Source organism: Sciurus vulgaris (genome assembly GCF_902686455.1).
Source record: "Sciurus vulgaris genome assembly, chromosome: 5".
NCBI classification, from domain to species: Eukaryota; Metazoa; Chordata; class Mammalia; order Rodentia; family Sciuridae; genus Sciurus; species Sciurus vulgaris.
This window is the reverse complement of record NC_136465.1, coordinates 12,352,322-12,373,997: the sequence shown is the minus strand read 5'-3', so window position 1 is coordinate 12,373,997 and position 21,676 is coordinate 12,352,322.

The window sequence follows — 21,676 nt, the reverse complement described above, 5'->3', positions numbered from 1 at the left end:
AACCGGGGAACTTACGGCTGCTTCTTTTCTTCACCAAGTTAAATCCCTGCTTGCCACCAACACCTCCATCGCATTAAAAGCTTCCTCCCCTCTTTTTACACTTGTGATGATACCCACAAGCCCTGCAGGTGTCTGATTTTCGGCAAAAGCTGCTGCGCCGATGTGGGGGTGGGGGGTAAGGAGCGGTAGACAACTCAGTACCGAGACTTCTCTGCTGGGGCGGACAGAAAATAGCCGCATGATTCCTCTTCCAATCCCTACAATACATAAGTAGCAGATGCAGTCAGGAATCCATGCGTTTCCTCTAGGAAGCACCCAGATACTTGAAAGAGGGGGCACGCCCTATGCAGGTGGATACAGCCCTGCAGTGGACAGATTTTCTCACAAGCATTGAGTCCCTCCAGTTTCAGGGATTGCAGAAATTTACAAAAGATACCAAGATTTTTCTAAGCAAGCATTTAGGTTTCGATGTGTGTGGGTACATAGCATCTGACATGAACTTACTGATTTATTTTTAAAAGAAGCGCACAAAGGTGAAATGTGTGCTTTCAAATACAGGAAGTGGAATCGCTTTCTCGGTGACCCTCGGAGGGCGAAGTACTTGGAGCGGCACCACAGTTGCTCCTGCGGACCGAGCACAGGGTGGACGAGGTATATCCTCAGAGGTCCTCTCCGACCTTAAAAATTAAGAAAGAAAAACAAAAGAGAGTCTGCTACCTCGCCCTCTTCGTGGTAGAGGGAAGGACTGCAGCAGAGAACTTTCACTGTAGTCTGGAATATGAAGGAAATGCAGAAACATCCATCTCCGCGGATTAATCTATCAAGACTTGGTGAACTTGGAGGTCTCCCCAGCGCACACATTCCAGGATCTCAAGACTGAGGTCACGGAGGCTATCCTGAACGATGGCCCTGGCAGAAGCTAGGGTACTTACTCTGATGACTTTTTATAGCCTGCTTATCTTTGGTCTCCTCCTCCATCAGCTGGGCATGGAAGGGAAAGCCTTCCTTCTGTCAGGGGAGAGGAGCGGTGGAGAGAGACCCTGGATAAGCCATATAGTGTTCTGCTACCCACATGTGGATGAATGGGGGCAGAATGGATTTTTTTAACCCGCTCCACGTGAACCACGCTGCTTCACACTCGGTGTCTGAGTCTGCAGTACACCACACCCTTAGGTATTCATGAATTCATTTCCTTTGTGCCAGCTCCCTTCCCCAGGAGGGTCAGGTCACCCTCGGAGATCTGAAGCCCATCAGCATTTTTTTTTCCCCACAGCTCCTAGCCAAAGCCTTTGACTGCAGAGAAGACTGCCCAGAAAGGAACCGGGCAGCGATGCGGCAGAGAGAAGAAACTGGTGGTGTACCTGCTGCCACCCTTTGGGTAGCTGAAAGGGAGGCATGCAGGAGTGGGAGGGGCAGAGGGGCCCCTTCCTCAGTGGAACCTGACCAACAGACTGGGAGGAGGGGCGTGCCAGCCATCCTTATGAATGCAAGGCTCTGGTATTTTTAAATGACTTCTGGCACAACCACCTGGTTCTCCACTGTGGCTTTGCGTAGGGTGGGCATTGATCCTGAAACCAGCCAGGTTTTGGTTACCCTACCTGGGCCTTCTCCTGGTAGGTGCCTGTCTCTTTTTAAATATTCTATCCAGTCATCATCCTTTTAAAATCCTCTTTCTAGCATTTTGTTCTGAAAGCCCATGTGGCACTTGATCTGTGTGTCAAAGCAATCGGTGAAGTGAGCAACTTTAGAAAATGTTAAAAAAAAAAAAAAAAAAAAAAAAACCTGACTTTTCTGCCCCCTCATGATACACGCTTCTGCATCAGTGTTGTTTACATAGTACCATTGTCTCTTTAGAAGGAGACTTTTAAGTCTCTTTACATATGTGTATTTGTTCTCCATTAAGCATATTCTCCAAAAATATGAAATCAACTGAGGGCTGCCAACAATACACTCCTAGGAGGTAAAAATTATTCAAAAAATGAATATAGAAATCTGTTGATGAAACCAATTAATAAAACTCCTACCACTCTGGTTATACCTCTATAATCTTCTTAAGGACGATTGGAGATCATTTGGTTAAAATGCAAAATGTATTCACATTACCTAAAGCCCATCATGTTTAACTCTTTTAGAACCACTGAAAATATTTTATTTCTTCTCTAGTGCCAGCAGACTCCAAAATTTCAGATGAATAGACCTGGTAACTGACAGCTTTTCAGCTGATTATCCTGAAACCTTTGGCACAGGGAAGTTCTTAATTAGCACGTGTTTAAAAAGCTCTGCTACAGGCTGAAGTTTTGTATGGCAGGGTCCACAGAAAACTCAATCTTGGGGGCCAGGTTCTCCTGCCAAAGTGATCTAAGGGGATAGTCCTAGATCAGAACAGCAGGTGGGTCTCAATCCACCTCACCACCAGGTAGCTACACCTATACCATCAAGTCAGCATCAGCATGTTCGTGTAAGAGGGATCAAGAAAATAAGTGTGGGTACCTACCACGTGACAGGAATTTGCTATTGTTTCATAATGACAAAATCCCTGTGAGATGGTTATTCACAGCACACAACTGAAGCCAGAGAAGTTAAGTAACTTACCAAGTTATACAGCTACCTCAAGCCTAAGCACCTCCTTCCACACCGAGTGGTACACTGCTCATCCATGCTGGCCACCTCCATGTCTCTATGGAATTTCAGAATTGCATGCCCCAGTCTCCAGAATCTAATGTGCATGTAGTAAACCTCTCCTCTTTGGAGGACACTACTAGTATAAACCGATCTATAATTTAATGAATAGGTTCCATTTAAATAGCCAATGGTGGGAATAAACTGATTATTGTAGGTTTCCCAAACTTCCCCACGTAAAATGAAATGAATGACACCATTACAACATGACGTGTAACTGGGGATGGGACATTTTGTTGTTGATGTGATGTTGTAACTTCTTAGATACAACTCTCAACATCAGCTCACAAAACACCTTTTCAGGAATTAATGTGCTAAAATGCAACTTGGCTGATCCAAACTCTTTAAAATAGCCACATCATGACTAACCCCATTTTTCTAATTAAGGTATCTTTGTTTTCCATCCTTGTAAATGGGTTTTCTTGGAAAAAGTGTCTTTAAAATTTGCTATCAGGAATAAAGAAAAAAGGCACTCTATATATGCCTCATTGTTGGAGTTCACCCTGCTTTCCACAGATCTCTTAACTTTTTCAGAAGAAATGGGAATAAAACCAACAAGAATGTGTAGTGTGTTGAAGCCACAGATAACTTTTCTCTCTATTTCTTGTTTCCAGTATCTTTCTTTGTCTAATAAGCTCACCACAGGATTACACATGAATTGCCCCATGTCTTGGTAAATGTGTTTAAAACATTTGACTCTAAAATGTGCCTAACTTTACAGCCCCGCCTTTCAAAAGTGATGCATCATAAAGCGCGCTATGCGGCTAGATAAAATTTACATTGCTGCAGAAGAAAATGTCAGTCGAATAGATTAAAGATGAAGAGCACATTTGCATTCAGAACACGTGCACTATTAGAAATGACAGGAATTTACTGCTGTCCAAGCAGAAGTGATGGCGACAGGTTCTGACCCCTAAATGCTCGCTCCACAGAACTAGCCAAGGCACTGTTTCCTCTCCAGAGACTTGCTTTGTGTGCCTGGCCCTTAATCTCAGTCACCAGTCAGAGGGCCGCCGAGGACAGCCATTTCAGGCAGGTCACAGTGAGATGGGTCAGAGCCAACAATACTAACCTGGTTTGTTCAGTTGTGCTTTTCTGCCTACAAGGAAATACAAGCTGCTTCTGCAATTTGGGTACTCACTGGCCACAAACATATTCCATGCAGCACCTGGATTTCTTTGCTGACCTTTACAGTGATTTGATAAATCAATCAGAGGCACGTGAGGTTTAATATTTGCAAAGAGAGAGGGCAAGCATTGCCGTCTGCAAGAGACAAAGCCCGAGGTTGGCTCCTCCACAGCCATGCTGGAGCCCGTCCGGGGCAGCTGTCCACCAACTCGCCAGCACTTCACTGCTGCTTCAGTGCAGCAAATGCTGCAGAATTGCAAATGGGCGGATCCCTGGATTCCTACAGTGCAGCCAGCAGGCTTCTGAAACAGGATGTGTAACGTGGGTGGTGGGTAAGTTGAACATTCCCGGACTGTCCGGATTAGAAAACTGGACCTAGCTGTTCAGAATGGCTTATTGATCAGTTACATACCTCATATGCTCATTCACCTACTGAGTCAAATGTCCACAGAACACTATACAAGGTGCAAAATTCTGTGCAGTGCCACAGGGCATGCAGACAGCTCCAGCACAGTCTCAGTCTACAGAGGGTTTGAAAAAATCTGGACACAATAAAAAGAAACCAACAACTGATGCAGACAACATAATCAATCTCGAGTAAATGATATGCTAAGAGATCTTAGATAAAGGATACTTTCTGTATAATTCCCTTTATATGAAATTCTAGAAGAGGCAAACAAAACTCTGGTGGAAAAGAATATCAGAGGCATGATTACTTCACAAAGGGGGAGTGAGGGATGACAAGAGAACTTTCTGGGGTGATGGTATTGTTCTGTGCTGGAGAAGTGTGGATTGTGATGTATGTGCTTTGGTGGAGATGCGGGCAATGTGCCAGGATTTATGCATGCCATTGAGTTTCAGTTTGACATCAAAGGCAAAAGAGCTATATTTTCTTTATATTATTTTATCATAAAATTTTATGTTTACAAAATAATATAAATTAAATAATTATAAAAATACATATGAAAGTATAATATGTAGCAAATGATTTTTAAAGCAACTAAGCAGACAAAGTCCATGCACATGACATTTCAAAGAACTGTGCCCAAGTTAAATACTAAAATGCAAAACCCTAGGAGATATCTCGAGCAGGAGAAGAATGGGAGGAGCAGTAATTGCCGTGACTTTGGAAAACAGAAGGCTGCCGACTCGAATTGACATTTCTGCGGCTGGTTACCTTACTAGCTGCTTTGCAGGTTTCATTTTAGATCCTCTTGGCTGCTCTGTGAAGTAGTGGAGGTTTCATTGTTGTTCTAACCATGGGTAGATATTGCCTTTCTATTAACTTTTTTTAACAATCTTACATTCCTGCCTCACCTTGAATTTGTATCAGCTTTACAAACATTAGAAGTCATTTATATTGTGGTTTTACAAAACCAAAGGTATAACTGTTATTTATTTTCTTTAAATCTAATTTTAACATAAGTATTTTTTTTTTGATCCATTGTGCAAAACTAAAACTTGCCAACTCTAGGTCAAATTCAGTAACAAGTGAATGACTATGCTAGCATTTTTTTAAAAACTTAACATCAGTAGAAATGTATTTTGTGTATGATATTTTACAGACTACTGGGATCAGAAAGTAATTTAAATGTTTTCAGCAGGTCTTCTCCCTGCTCATTCATCTTTGGCAGGACTTAACCTCTGTCTACTTTGGCTACAACTTCCATACAGTGATTTATTGCTCACTGTCCCCCACACAGCCATTGGACATTCCTTCTGAAAGGAACAAAAATTCCTAGGGGGACAGAGGTATTGGTGCTCAAAAGTGAGCTTTGTTTTCTTCCCTTTTGTTTCTTATTAAACTTAAATTTCTTCTCCATGCAATTCTACAGCATCCTTGCATCACAGAGACAATAGCGGAGCAATTTTAGAGGGGAGCTGAAGTTTCCTGAACATTCCTGGGTCAGGGCAGTGCTTCCCCACAGCAGTCCTGGGAGGTAGAAGCAGATTCTGCAGGTGCTACTGCCCTCACTGTGTGAGAAGGCCACTGGCTGAGAGGGCCAGGGAGATAAAGGAATGGAGCCCAGACCTGTCTCCTCTAAGCAAAGGAGCAAAGGCTACGACCCAGGTTTCCCAGGTTTTAAATTCACAGGGAAATTTCCCTCTAAATCTTACCACATCCTAAGTATAGATACCGAGCCTCTTCATGGTGCAGTTTCAGAAAAGTAGGGAAGCCTTGATGGACTCTCACTTTCTGATACTACCCAATGTCCAACTACTCAAATTAGGGCCATTTTAGTGTCTGCTGCTGGTAAAAGGCTAAGGTGAATGGAGAGACTGATAGAGACTGACAGACCCATGCCTTAGGCCTAAGACTGAGTATGCGGCCGATAATGATTTCAGAGAGAGGAAGGAGTTTGAAGCCCTCAAACAATAAGCATCGGGTAAGGAGGGACAAAGGGGAAGGAACACCCTGAGACAAAGTGCAGGGTCAGAGAATCAGCCAGAATGATATCGAGGATAGAAGCAAAACATCACCTATCATCTTGGCATGTCCCCCACCTGCAGCAAAGGCCTCTGCTTCTGTGGTACCATTTGACTGGGGCACAGTCCATGTTAATTTAAACCAGTGAATCCCAGGATGTCAGATGTATTGAAATTGGAGGAAACCTAAAGCTTTTTTGGGGGGTCTTTTCCCGCCTGACTTGTAGCCAAATTCTGTGTATTAACAGCCACTAGTCTGAGCTCCTTCTCAGTTCTTGTATATTCCAGGAAGATGCTGAACATTTGAGAAAATCTCAAAGGGACAGGAAATTCATAGGGGAGAAGCAAGACAGCATAATAACCCACATGCCAGGTGATCCACTGCCAGGTGAGGAAGACTGATGGGAAAGAAATCATAATCCTATAACTAAGGGGATAGGGAAAGAGGAGTTTGCATTTGTTAGGTATAATTATGTGTAATAATGTTAATAATAGCTCTATGTCATGCACTGTGCAAAGCATTCACTTGGATAAATTTCATTTAATCATCACAAAATTCCAATGAGTTGGGTATTAAAATCATCCTTATTTTAAAGATGTGGTAATTAAAGTTGAGATGTGTGTCTAAACAGCATGCCTAAGGAGCTCCGCTAGCTTGTGTCATTTCATCCTCACTGAACCCTGCAGAGGTAAGAATGATTTTCATTCTACAATGAAGAACCTGAGATTCAGAGAGCTTAAAAATATTGGTCAAGGTCACACAGCTGGACCAAGGTCTATGAAATCTGACACTTCCTGCTAAGTACGAAATGTTCTTGGACATAGAAATACAAATACAAATCTCTCATTTTTCTTCCTTCTACACAGTCTAAACTTGTAAACTGATGCAAAAAAAAAAACAAGTTATAATAACTGAGTCAAGAATGCTTTAAGTCTGTCTCATCCAAGTAATTCATATAGTCGTCATTTAGACAAAACATCACAGACTCAAACCAAATAAGTCACTGTCTTATTAGCAACCTCAAAAAATAGACACCTATCACTGAAATAATTTATAAGAACCAAATTGTATCAGAGCATCTTTTCCCAGGTACAGGATTTATGTCATTCTGCTAACTAGCAATTCCTTTTATTATTATATTATCTGGAAGAGAAAAAGAAAAAAATGCACCAAAAAAGATTCGCTGCACCTTCAATATCACTTTGTCCTACAAATTTAATAAGCTGGGCTACAAATTGCATTAGAACAACAGATGCACTTTAAAGAGGCCTTGGATATTTTAATTTACAAAGTGGATTTTTCCTCCTTAAGCCAGAAAAGATTTTGCCCATTACATTGATTAATATTTATTTTAGAAGTTGTCCAAATTAAAATTGCCTTCCAAATTGTTTCCAAAATGAAATTTAGAAAGATTACTTAAGTGAGGCCCCTAGCTCAGCTCTGCTGTGAAATACACAGATGGGTGAAAGCCGAAGAAAGCCAAGGCTCAGCTCCATGTAAAACTGAGAGCTGTCAATGCAGGACTGCACCTGAAAGGAGACGGCCAACCTTGACCGGAGATGGCCTCGCTGCAGGCTGAGTCACCAACCCAGTTTTCTCTGATTCAAAAGTACTGAAAAAGGTGACAAGCCAGAACCAAGGAGCACTTGCATCTTATTGCAAACGAGTGCTTGAAAGCACAGCATTAATCCAAAGACTGAGACCTGCTAACACCTTAGTGCAGGTATGAGCCAAAGGTAGACTATGAGCAGGAACCAGCAGAATGGGATCTTTAAGGAGAGAAAGGAACAGTTTCTAACTGAAGTTTTGGGGGGCCACGTATATGCTTATTTGCATTAAACTCACCATCCTACCACATCAAGTAATAAACAGCCAGACAACGTTAGTACTTTCATAGTTGAATTGGTTCTGATTCCATAACACAAAATTCATTTTCCTGCTTCTGAGTTTCTCTTTTTCTGGGTTGATTGCGCTCTAACCCCAGGGTTAGCATTGGAACAGAGCGTGCGTGCATTCATGTCCATTTCTCAGCAGATACCCACTCCCAGGCTGAGGAACTGAAGACTCTCTCCCCAGTTTCTTTAAGTCTTTGGTTCTTTATTTTATTCTGAAATTTGCATATTGCTGATTTCCCTTTAAAGAAAGAAAACTAAGAATATATCCAGGCACTAGCAGACTTTGGAGTCTGGGGATTAGAGAGAGGACAGCAAACATTCTCCCCACCCCGCCCCGTGCCACCATGGAAACACAGCAGAAATGAAATGGTGTGTGGAGTCTGTTGTGACTTCAAAAAAGACAAAAAGTTCATCTGTCAGCTAAATGCAGAGTCATCTTTTCCTGACAACTTGATTCTGGAGACCCGACCTTGCTCAGACAGACTGAAAAGTCTATATAGTTTAGGAAACAAAGTGAAGAATACAAATGGTGATGGGTTTGGGAGCCAGGCGGCAGAATCCTGGAACTAGTTCAGCCACCCAGAGGGCCCACTGTCTCCTGGGAAGATACAGGGGTTCTCAGGCACAGGCAGTGAGGAGGAACCTCCAGAGGCCCAGTGGCCGCCTGCAGACCTTCACCAACCCAGTCTGCTTTCCCGCCCCCACCACAGGATGCATAAGTATTTTTGACAATAAGGCTCTGATCTTGACAAAAATGCATTGAAATCACATGAGGAGATAATTTTTATTTTTAGGATCACATTGATCAAGATGTATTTCAGCTCAAAGTATTCCTATTCCAAACCTTCCTGAGTCTAATGGGTCAAATTGAGTGCCTTTAATTGAAAAAAATAATTTAATAAGAATTGGCAAAGCCTATTTTAGTATATTTGCCAGAAATGAAATGGGTAAGTTACTATAATCACCCAGAGATAAATCTGCATGCAAGCTAGGTGCTTTCCAATTCTTTTAATAAAATTAAAGATATTAATTTATTTGTTGATTAATTTGTTGATAGATCATGTAAAAACTTTTTATAATAGTGTGATATGTGCCTTCTGGTTCAAATTTGGAAAGATTTCAAATAGTAAGTGGTATTGCTAAAAATATAAAACAAAAACTTTCTGTATACTTATATACTTATTTATGAACTTACTTGTGTACTTATATACATATATGCTCATTTAGGCAAACAAGATCTCTCAGCAATTTTATATTATATATACATGTGTGTGTATATTTTGAAAGGAAAAAATAAAAAGTTTTATAAATCATTCTAGCGAAAAGTAATATTCATTCACAAATGCATGAATTAATTAGGTGACCCGTTACAAATGAAAGGTCATTCTTTAGCTCAATGATTGTTCATTAAAATTCATAAGATTCCATGTTTTAAGAGATTGTTAAATAGTGTGTCTAATCATAATTCAGTCCAGAAAATTTTGTACTACTTAGATGTTTATGGCTGCATGAAATAAACTACTTAATATAATCATGCTTTTATTGCTAAAATAATGGAATTATAAAAAAGATTTACAAGCATAAAATATGTTAGGGATAAGTAACATAAGAAACCATAATAGAAATAAAAGTTCAAGGAAGGAAAGGGAATATAAAATTAGTGAAAGTTAAAGTTTGTGTATGTTTTCATTGGATGATCATAGTAACAAGTTTACATTTTATTTGGGTTCCATTCGATGTGTTGAAATTTTTCACAATTTTATTTTAAAATGCCTACATTGAAAACGTCCTTGAAATTGCATCTGTTGCAATTATTTAAACCTTATTACGATGAAAAAAATTTAGATATGAATTTTAAATCCAATGAAGAGTCATGTAGATTTCCCAAATTCTTCTAAGGTACATGTAAGAAAAACGTTTGAAGAACACTGACTTGTGCAAAACATTTGAATAGACATTTCCCCCAAAGAAGTTATGCGATGGCCAATTAACACATGAAAAAATGCTTCACATCACTCGCCATTAGCAAATCAAAAACCACAGTGAGATGCCATTTTATATCCATTAAAATAACCATAATAAAAGAGAGACAGGTATTAACAAGTGTTGGCAAAGATGTAGAGAAACTGGAAACTGAGATATCACTGATGAGAATGTAAATAGCACAGAAAACAGCTTGGCACTTTCTCCAAATGTTAAGCATAGATTTACCATGTGAGCCAACAATTCCAGTCCCAGGTATCCACCCAAGAGAAACACACACACAAAGACTTACACATGCATGTAACATTATTCTTTTTTATTTTGTTTGTTTTTTTAATTATTTTTTGTGGTACTGAGGGTTGAACCCATGATTTTCTACCACTGAGCAAAATCATCAGCCCTTTTTTTATTTTGAGGTGGGATCAGTCTAAATTGCTGAGGCTGGCCTCAGACTTGTGATCCTCCTACCTGGGCCTCCCCAGTTGCTGGGATTACAGGTGTAAGCCATTAGGCCTGGCAGCAATGTTATTCCCAATAACCACAATGTAGAAACAAGTAAAATGTCCCTACCCTGATGGTAAAATCAAGTGTGGTAGAACAATACCTATTCAGCCTTAAAAAAGAGTGTTTACTGACAACATGTTACAACATGAATGAACCGTGAAAACATCATGTTAAGTGAAAGTGATTTTTTATTATGCTAAGAAAACCCACAAATTGTATGAACCTATTTATATAAAATATCCCAAATAAGCAAATGTATAGAGGCAGAAAGTAGATTAGTGTTTCCTAGGCCGGAGGGTCGGGAGCGCAGTGGGAAGTGACTGCAGATCGTGAGGCTTCTTTTTGCAGTGATGAAAATGTTCTAAAATTAGATTATTTTGGTGGTGTCACAACCCATAAAAATACCCAAAATCATCCAATGTGATACCTTAAGTGGGTGGACTTTATTATATGTCATTTATATCTCAAAAAAGCTGTAAAAATATCTCAAGTGCAATACACACATACTGGTTAAAAAGAATAAATGGATATTCTTTTGTTGGTTTTACTCCCTTCCAAGGAAGCAGAAAGAAGAGACGACGCCCTGGGGGAACAGGGGAGGTGATGCCATTTATCCCACCCGCCAGCCCTGCACGGAGCTCAGCCGCAGGCAGGGTGGCCCCAGTGGGACATATGCTCTATGACCAGGGTCATGAATTTCATTCCCTGAAACCAGTCCTCCGGTCTCTGGGCAGAACTGAAAGTAGCCAGTGGAAGCGCAACATCACTCCCTGCTATGTCATTTCTTTCTGTTGCCCTTTGTAAGTAGAATGGGCTGAAGCTCCTGCCAGTTTATTGATGATCTCAGGAAAGTTACCTGGTTAGGAGGCGCCGAGGAATGGGAGAGGGGAAATCGACCAGCCATTCACACACCATCTTTCGATTCCAAACATGCCTGCTGTTGCGTACATCTCAACTGGAAAGTAAGGACAAACGTCATCATTTTTACTTTAAGTTCAGAATCTTTTGAGCATGCTCTTCCCAAATATGTGCCTTTCTAACTGAATCACGTAATGAAATAAAACAAGGAGCAATAAGACGATATATTGGGGTGCTACAAAAGCAGTTCATGGAAGGCTGTTCCCTCATTACGTGAAACGTTGTTGTGGTGCATCTGGTCCATACGCCACACCAGGAAACCACTTTCTTTTTGCTTTATAATCACATCATGCTTTTCTTTGTGCCTCCAGCTTTATCTTTTTTATTTTTATTTTTTTATTTTTACAGACTGCATTTTGATTCATTGTACACAAATGGGGCACATCACTTCGTTTCTGTGGTTGTGCACGATGTAGATTCACACCATTCGTGTAATCGTACACGTACATAGGGTAGTGATGTCTATCTCAGTCCACCATTTTTTGTCTCGATTTCATTAACTTGTTTGCATTCTCCGTGACTTCTGATCACTTCTAAAACACCAAAAGTATCAATATGCCACCAGTGATAAGTTCCAAAACAATGGATTCTTCACATATTGTAAAGGCATTTCACAAAAGAAAATTTCCACCAATATTTGGCGAGGATTTATCTCTATATCCATTAGTAATATATTTTTGCCCCTCTTCCTCGATTTGCCAATGTGAGGCTGCTGTGGCAACAAATGGGGATGTGTCGAGCTGGGATGTAGCTCAGTGGCAGGACTCCTGTCTAGCATGTGCCAAGTCCTGGGTTTAGCCCCCAGTACTGCAAAAACAAACCACAAGCATCAAAGGAGGCCGTATCTTTTCATTATAACACCCCTTATACCCTTGCAGTGTATTGCACTATCTAGTTCCTCAGTTGACTGTATTCATGTTTGAAAAATATAATTAAATTTCTTGATTCAGCAAACACGGACAATGACATTCTCCCTTCTCTGATATGAGAACATCGATATAAATGCCCTTCTCTTTCACTTTTGCTTATCACCCCTTTACCCAAAATTTCCCTTGCTCAGCTTCTACTTTGGCATCATCCAAGTTGGTGGCCCTGGGTTCTGCATTAACCCCCAGTAGCCTTCAATGTTTTGTTCATGTTGACTTTAAAAATCAAACGCCAGCCAGGGGCACTTATGTTGTTATAATTACAGAAAAGTTGTCCGTTGGAGATCCAATAACAATGCTATGATTAGATTTCCTCTCTTAAACATCTCTTTTTGTTTCTTTGGAGTTGCCAAAGCTTTTCCTGTTTTTCTTCACTGCCGGCCTTTACTGAACCCTCTGCGGTCTATTCTCCTACTCCTGCTCCCTGGAAAGAGCCCCACCTTCCTGCTCCTGCGGACTGACTGTGCTCCGGGGCAGCTGCCCCCAGCAGCTGGGGATTCCCTTTACTTTTAGTCCTCAGTCACCTATTTTCCTCTTTCTCTGTTTGCAGCCTTGTTTCCTAAAACATAGCCTCAAGTTATTTTGTAAAAATCAGAAGGGGATAAACTTTCTGAATATTTGCACAGGAAGAGCTGACTTTGTAGCTTCCAGATACTGTTTTGTATTTTCTAATTAATTCACGAAATGTATTCTAACAAATGACTAGAAGATGTGTGTGTGTGTGTGTGTGTGTGTGTGTGTGTGTGTGTGTGTGTGTGTGTTTTCCAGTGGTGGAGATGGAATCCAGTGCCTTCACAAGGGAGCTGAGTACTTTATCCCTGAGTTACACCCCCAACCCTAATATGTCATTTCTAAGAACACTTTCTCATGCTTTATCTGTTATCAGAGAAATATGGAAAGCATCTTGTTTTACAGTGACGATGTCTTAGGGCATTAGGGCTACTACAACAAAAGCTAGGTGCCTAATAAAACTTCCACTGTAAAGTAGGTGACTTATAAACAATAGGTCCGAGGCCGCAGGGCCAGCAGATTCAGGGTCCGGCGTGGGCTGTCTTTCTTGCTGTGTCCCCCCAGGTTGGACAGGACTGAAGGAGTTCTCAGGGCCCTCTTTAGCAGGGCGCTCACCCCACCCCTGGGGGCTCCACCCTGATGACTTAATCACCTCTCGGGTTCCCACCTCCTAATCCCATCAATGTGAGGTCATTAATTTTAGTGGGGAGACATAAACATTCAGTTCACTGCAGGTGGTATAGACACAAAGTTCTCTTAATATAGTAATCAGGTTAAGAAGGAAATTGACTTCTGTCCAGTGAATTCGGTTTCCTGCAGAGTCAGGTTTCCCATTTCCTGGGCTTTCCTATATCACCTCTTCCGAGCTCTGCTGACCTATGCAGTTGATTTACACTTAAGACTGTCAAGCTGGAAAAGACATGCCAAAGCCCTGTGGGTCTGGGTGGGGTCGGCTGTGTGACATCCCAGGAGAGAATGAAAGCCGGCCTTTCTAAGCCACCTGCCACCACCACCAACTAATGATTGAGGCAGGCTTGATTCAAAGGCCTGTCACCCACATGGCTGTAGTTATCCCTGGGCGGTTTGGTCAGTTTCTCAAGAAAAGCTCTTTCCTTCTTCCCCTAGAATTTAGGCAGTGGAATGGCAGTCGGGTGCAGTGTAATCCAGATGCCTGGATGCCAGCAGGGCTGCCTGAGGCTGGTAAGGGGGAGAGAGGGGAAGAGAAGGGAATGGAATGTTCTGGAAACCTTCCATCAATCCTAGTGTCCTGTGCTCCGTGTTCCTTGAGGTCTCTGCGGGGGCTTCTTCCTGACCAGTCAGCAACCCCCTCACTGAGGGGCCCTCCACATAAATCATAGGCTTTGCCTTTTTTCACTTTGGGTCAAAGGTCAAAACCCTCTCCTTCTCAACTCATTTTCAGAACTTTGTTGAACCCTTTTGTTCCCTGTTCTGTCCCATAAGTTCTTATGAGATGATTTTTTAAAATTTCTTATCATTTTAATGGTATTTCAACAGAGGAGTTGAGTACGTCCACTTCAACATCTCCAATCAAATATTTTATTATTCTATTATCTCCTCCCAAATGTAGACAAAAATCTGCTACCTCATTTTTTACCATCCCAATGACTGGGGTCAGGTGAGTTGATAACCAAAAGCAGCAAATATCAAGTTAACATAAATGTCCCCCTGCCACCCCCACTCTATAGGTCAGAGTTTGTGTCTGTATTTTAAAATCGTGCTTGTTCACAGTCTCTTTCCCTCAGGATCATACAACAGTAATGCACCTTTTTAAAAAATGAGGGGGTGGGGGGAAGGGAGGGAGGATGGGAGTGGGAAAGACAGTAGAATAAATTGGACATGACTTTTCTATGTCCCCATATGAATACAAGCCCAGTGTAGCTCCATGTTATGGGTCAGGCTGTAAGGGCAATGACCAAAGGGACACCGTTTTACCCTGAGACTCCATGTCACACGGGAAACGCTTCTCCTGCACCCATTAACAGTTGCTTAGCATGACATGTTTGGCAACACAAAATGACAATTCTTATATAATGTAAAACTGTTCTCTTTTTGGTTCCTAATCTTCTTGGACAATGCACCCTGTCAGAGAAGGACTGTCTAGATGTTAGTAAGAATTCTTTAACGTGTACCCGACTAAGGTCATTTTGACCCACTTCCCCTTCTGCCTATGATTTGAGATCTCAGGATGTCCTTTTGTAGTTTTGAATCATAGCAACAGACACTTATGATTGATGTACTGACTTATGGTATAAAAACCCCTGCAACCCTACGCTCAGGTCTGTCCTCCCAATAGCCATTTGGGGAGCTAAGAGACATTCAGCCAGTGACTAATACTCTTAAATTTGGACTTATCAGAGGTGATGGGTCTATTCTTAAGTAGTACCCCACATCACTTCACGTCATGTATGACCACAAGAGTGGGAAGTTACACTCCATGTATGTATGATATGTCAAAATACGTTCTACTGTCATGTGTAACTAATAAAAACAAATAAAAAAATTTAAAATGCATTCTGTGATAGGTATTGGGCCTCAATTGGCAACTATTTTGAATTCAGAAAAGTCTACTTCACCTTCGAATGTTTCTTCATTCTTCAGGTTACCATACTTGGCATTCATCAATTACTAAAAATAATTCCCACAAATATCTTCAGAATTGAATTTAAAGTATGTCGAAATCTTTCCTAAGAACTCAGGTGGGCAGAGAAAATATGAGACAAAATAAAGGCCAGAAGTGAATGCAGTTCCTATGGAGGTAGGAAGAAACGAACTGAGAAAGTCAGAAAGGGAGACTAAGGCAAGCAGGTAGGTAGACAGGAATCTCGTGTTTGGTGAACACCTGCTCGTGTCATGAATGTGTCTTCGTAAGCCTGTCTTGCGTGTGATGAAATAGGTTTAAAAAACTCTGGAGTTTGCTGGAGTTTGCTCAGGTACCTTGATATGAACAGGCACCTCTGAACCCATATTTTTCTTCATGCTTGCTTCGCTTTCTTGGCAAGTGATATCTAGGATAAGGAAATTTTCACAGCCTAAACACATACATGAAAACAATTAAGAAGGCTCTTATTTGAATCGTTATTTTCTTTTTCCAAAAAGTTAAGTCATACTTTAGTAATTTGAAGCAATAATCTTTTTCAAAATTTATGAATATAGTTACAAATTCAAGATAAATCTGGGAACAGATTTGACACATAAAATATGTTTATTATTTAAGAGATTAATGGAGATAGAAATCTGCACTCTACTTAAAAGTATTAACGGGTAAAAAAACCTGAGTTACTTTTGCACGTTCCACCCTCTCAGATACGCTGTGCAATCCATACGTGTCCCAACTCGGAAGAACCTCTGCTTCAATAAAGAAACTATTGTCACTGGGGGGGAAATTTTTAGGCAGGCATGACCAACTCTTAGCCAAATTTTTTTTTATTTTGGCTTATAGAAGAATATAAAGAATATGATAAGGGTTGGGGTTGTGGCTCAGTGGTAGAGAGCTTGCCTAACATGTGTGAGGCACTGGGTTTGATCCTCAGCACCACATATAAATAAATGAATAAAAAATAAAGGTCTATCAACAACTAAAAAAAGTTTAAAAAAGAATATGATAATAAACACCATCTATCCCTTGCTCAGCTGTCAAACCTTAACATTTTGTCAGATTTACTTAGGATCTTAAAAAATTACAAAGACCCCAATCCCTTTCTTCACCTCTTGCCCAGAAGTTAGCAGATGACTAAAGAGGTTACCAGCAGACATTACACACTCTTTTGTGTATTTCTGAAATGCACAAATAATAGAGATATGTATGTAATGTAGACACGTTAATCACAAATAAACACAATTGTGTTGCTTTCTTTAAAATCCTGAAAGCTTTTAATTTTTTTTCTCATCTTGTTCACAATTCTGGACTCTGATGAACAGAATTGGTATTAACAAGCCTCTTTATTATTCCTATTGTTTCCTATTCCTTATTTGAAGAAAATGTTCTTAAAGTATCTATATTAGTTGTGTTTCCAGAGAAGCTCCTTTATGAAGTTAAAAAAATTACCTTCTTTTGCCTATTTAACATGGACAAGGGTTTGGGCTCATTCCTCAACACAACCAGAAAGAGAGAGAGAGAGAGAGAGAGAGAGAGAGGGAGGGAGGGAGGGAGGGAGGAAGGAAGGAAGGAAGGAAGGAAGGAAGGAAGGAAGGAAGGAAGGAAGGAAGGAAGGAAGGATTTCTAGTTTCCTAGGAATTTTTATCATGAATAAGTATTGAATTTTATTCAATCAGTTTTCCTTGTATAATGCCATAAGCATGTTCTTTTCCTTTATTCTGTAAATTCAATGGGTTACATTAATATGCTTCCTAATGTTAAACCATACTTACATCTGCTGATCGGGTAGGTAGTGGATAGGCACACAGATGGACAAGATGGACACAGATAGGCACACAGTTGGGTAAGAACATAGACATAGGTAGGTAGGTAGACGGGTGGATAGATGACAGACAGACAGCTGTAGATGTGGATAGACATTCATTTGTTCTCTAATTCAGTTTGTCCATAGATGTTTGGGTTTTCACACGTCTATTTACACAGTGAGTTAAGCCCTACTGTTTCCTAAAGTCCTTGCCTGTTCTTGGGTCCTACTAACCTCAGTAACTAAGTTTGGTAGAGTTCTCTTGTGTTTCATTTCCTGGAAGGATTTGTAGAACATTGGGCTATTTGTTACTTGAATGACTCTTTAAACTTGCCTGTAAAATCATAGAGGTGTATTTCTTAATTTGTAAAAATTCTTAGTGGTTACAGTATTTTTTTTTTTTTTTTGGTTCTCTACCTAGTCTTGAGTAACTATTAGTATCCATATTTTTATAGATAATTACATATTGTAAGTTTTTAATCTTATTAACATAGATGTATTGGTGTTATGATATTATTTATAATTTTCATGTTTTTATTTTATTGGCAGTTATGTCTTTTTTTTCATTATTCATTTATTTGTCTCTTCTTTTTTAAAAATTTGAATTATGATGCAAAACCCATTACACAAAACTCGCCCTCTTAACCATTTGTAAGTGTGCAGTTCGGCGCTCGGACGGTTCACATTGTCTACAACAGATCTCTACAAACTTCTCATCTCACAAAACTGAAACTCTGTCCCTGAAACTCCCAGTCCCCTGACAGCCCCCTTTCCATTTCCTGTCTCCACGAATTTGACAACTCAAAATACCTCACGTTAGTGAAACCACACAGCATTCATGTTCCTGTGACCGGCTTCTTTCACTCAGCATAGTGTTCTCAAGACCCATCCATTGTGTAGCATGTGATGGGATTCCATCTTTTTAAGGCCTGCATAATATTCCACTGGCTGTGTACACCCTATTTTGCTTATGCACTCATCCATGGGTGGACATGTATGTTGTTTCTCTCTCCTGGCTATTGTGAATAATTCTGCAGTGGGCATGAGTGTGCCAATGTCACTTTAAGACCCTGCTTTCATGTCTTTTGGATATATACCCAGAAGTGGGATTGCTGAATCATATGCAGTTCTGTCTTTAATTTTTTAAGGAACTGCATCCTATTTTCCATAGTGGCTGCACCTCTTTACCTTTTGTTATGGTTTGGATGTGAGATGTCCCCCAAAAGCTCACATGTGAGACAACGCAGAAATGTTCAGAGGAGAAGAGATTGGGTTGTAAGAGTCTTAACCCAAACAGTGAATTACTCCCTGATGGGATTAATTGAAGTGATAGGATGTGGCTGGAGGAGGCGGGAATTAGGAGTGGCCGTGGGGTGTATATTTGTATCTGGAGACTGGAGTCTCTCTCTCTCTCTGCTTCCTGATGATGTGAGCTGCTTCCCTCTACCATGCTCTTCCTCCATGATGTCCTGCCTCACCTCGAGCCCCAAGGAATGGAGCTGGCCTTCTATGGACTAAGACCTCTGAAACTGTAAGCCCTCAAATAAACCTTTCCTCCTCTAAAGTTGTGCTGGTTGGGTCATTTAGTCACAGCAGCGAAAAAGCTGACTAAAACACATTTCCACCAGATTTCTCCACGTCCTCTTCAACACTCGTTATTTTCTGTGTTTTCTTTCTTTGTTATTATGGAGAGCATCCTTGATGGGTGAGAGGTGATATCTCATCATGGTGGTTTCAGTTTGCGTTTCGTTAACAACTCGTGATGTGGAGGAAGTTTTCATATGCTGTTGTCTGTGTCTTCTCATTTTTGCTGGCTTAATCCTGCAAAGTTTTATTCATGATTCTAGTCTTTTTGGTGGACTGAATTTTCACTTTGTGATCTTTTAAATTTTTTGAACTTGGTCTTTCTCTTTCATTAATTTCTAGTTTTTATTCATTTCTTCTTTGGAGGATTCTTTGAAAAAAATAACAGTTTGAAATAAATAGTTGTTAATTTTTCATATTTTGTCTTTTCTCATATAAGAAATTGTGGTTATCAATCTCCTTTTACATAGCTGCATTACTCAGTTTTGTTATTTCTTAGAATTTTTTATTATTTTTTTGACTTGGTAGAATTTTATTATCGATCAATTCAAGTATTTTATAAGTGTTATTTTGATTTTATTCTTTGACCCAAAGATTATTTAGAATTATCTCTTGAAATTTCTAAACATCTGAATGTTTTCATTTAGGTTTTTGCCATTAATTTCATTTTTTGATACATATTCTTAGTTGTAGACGGACACCATACCTTCGTTTGTATTTATTTACTTGTTTATTTGTGTGTTTTCTGTGGGTGGTGCTCTTTGATAAGAATTGCCTATGACCTGGTAGTTGGTCAATGTTGCAAATGTTCCATTGGTTCCTGAAATGTTTCCTCTATTTCGTGGGTAAGGTAAATTCTGATCCTATCCATTGGACCATGCTTGGAAATTGGGCTTTTCAAGTAAATTCATAACTAAGAGACAGCCGTTGAGGACTGTGACTGTTGGTTTCTTTTTATGGCTCCTCAACTTTGCTCACGTGTTTCATCGGATCTGAGGTGGTAAAGTTGCTGGATCTTCTTGGCAGTTGCTCTCTCCCTTGTGTGCTTACACCCTTTATCCTTGCTGATTTCTTGTACGGAACATGCAGCTGGATCATCTCAATGTTTTCAGCTTCGCGATGATTAGTGATACATGTGGAATTATTTCTGCCATCTTGATTTATCCTTCTGTTTGTCCTCCTTTTTCTATGTCCCCACCCCCTCTTTCATTTAGATTGACCAAGTTTCATTTTCTTCCTTTCTTTCCTGTTTTGAAAATGTTAGCTCTATTTTCTACCATCTAGTGGCACAAGGGGAAGTTGAGTCACTGCAATCTGCTTGCTGTCGCCGTTCAAGGCCCTCCTTCCACCTGTCACTCAGCACATGGAAGATTCCCACATGGTTAGTTGTCCAGAAAGGACCCTGGATTTCAAGTGAAAGCCTTGTGCTCTCATTTCGGTTCCACAACAGAACTAACTGTATTGAACAATTATTTTCCCAAGTTTTAATTTTCTTACTTGTAAGCAGAGTCAAGAATGTCTATCTCCTAGCTAGGCTGGGAAGGTTCAATGAATCGTGTGTGTAAACTATTTCCTTGACCTTGATAACAACAGTAAACAATTAGTATTTGACAATTTCTCTGCAGGTTTTTATTTTATTTTATTATTATCAAAGTCTTAATCTTCAGTCCCTGCTGATTCAGTGGAAATGGCTTTATGTTTTGATTCCTCTGTAGCTAAGGACGTATTATGGTTACTTTGTGGGCTACCTACTTATCGTTCTTTGCCTTAGTTATAAGGAATGAGCACTACTTTCCAGGCTATCCACTTCTAACATGGAACTCAGGTTAACTCAGAACCATTAATTGATGCTCTTATCTTCTAAACTGGACTGTGAGCATTTCCCCAGCTTTCCCTCAGCTTGCTAAATTTTTCTGGAGCTAGATAGATATAATTGTTCAGGAATTGTTCCTGCTGCATGGGAAATTCAGGACACCAAAAAAAAAAAAAAAAAAAAGGAAAGATTCATTTTACAGTTGACTTGTTTTTTTTTTTAGTTCAACTTGGTTACTGAAAGGAAGCAGGAAAAAAATCAAAAAGCAGGCTTATTAAATGAACTGAGAACAATTTAATTCAAGTAAGCACCAATTAGCTAATTGCAAACCCCATGCTGATGTGCTACAGAATCTTAGCTTCTGAGCAAACTTGTGAAATTCAGTAGATTTTAGAATCAGAGATCCAGATTCTGCTAAATCCACACTAGGTTATCCACATGCCAGATGAAAGCAGAATTATGAATGAGGATCTGTGTACACTCCAGGAAGCACTGGACAGAGATGCTTTGGCTTGAATCTGCTGGATGATGATTGGATTGGATTGGATTGGATTTTTTTCGTTTAGTTTTGGTTTTTGAGTTGGGACTCTCGCTATGTGGCCCAGCCTGACCTCCTGCTCCTGAGCTCAAGTGATCTTCCTGCCTCAACCACTCTGATAGCTGTAACTATGCACCCAGAGCTTGTATTGATTTTTATAGTTCTCCATTTGTTTACTTCAGATACTACTTATTAGAAACTAGCGAAGTAATTGGATTTTTTAAAAAGACACTTTCTACCCCTTACAAAGCACCTTTAACATTGATTTCTGAAAGACCAACTTGTTTCAAAGTGAGCAAAAGGACAAGACCAGCATCTAGTGGTGAAGTCCATGCACTGCAGGAGGAAT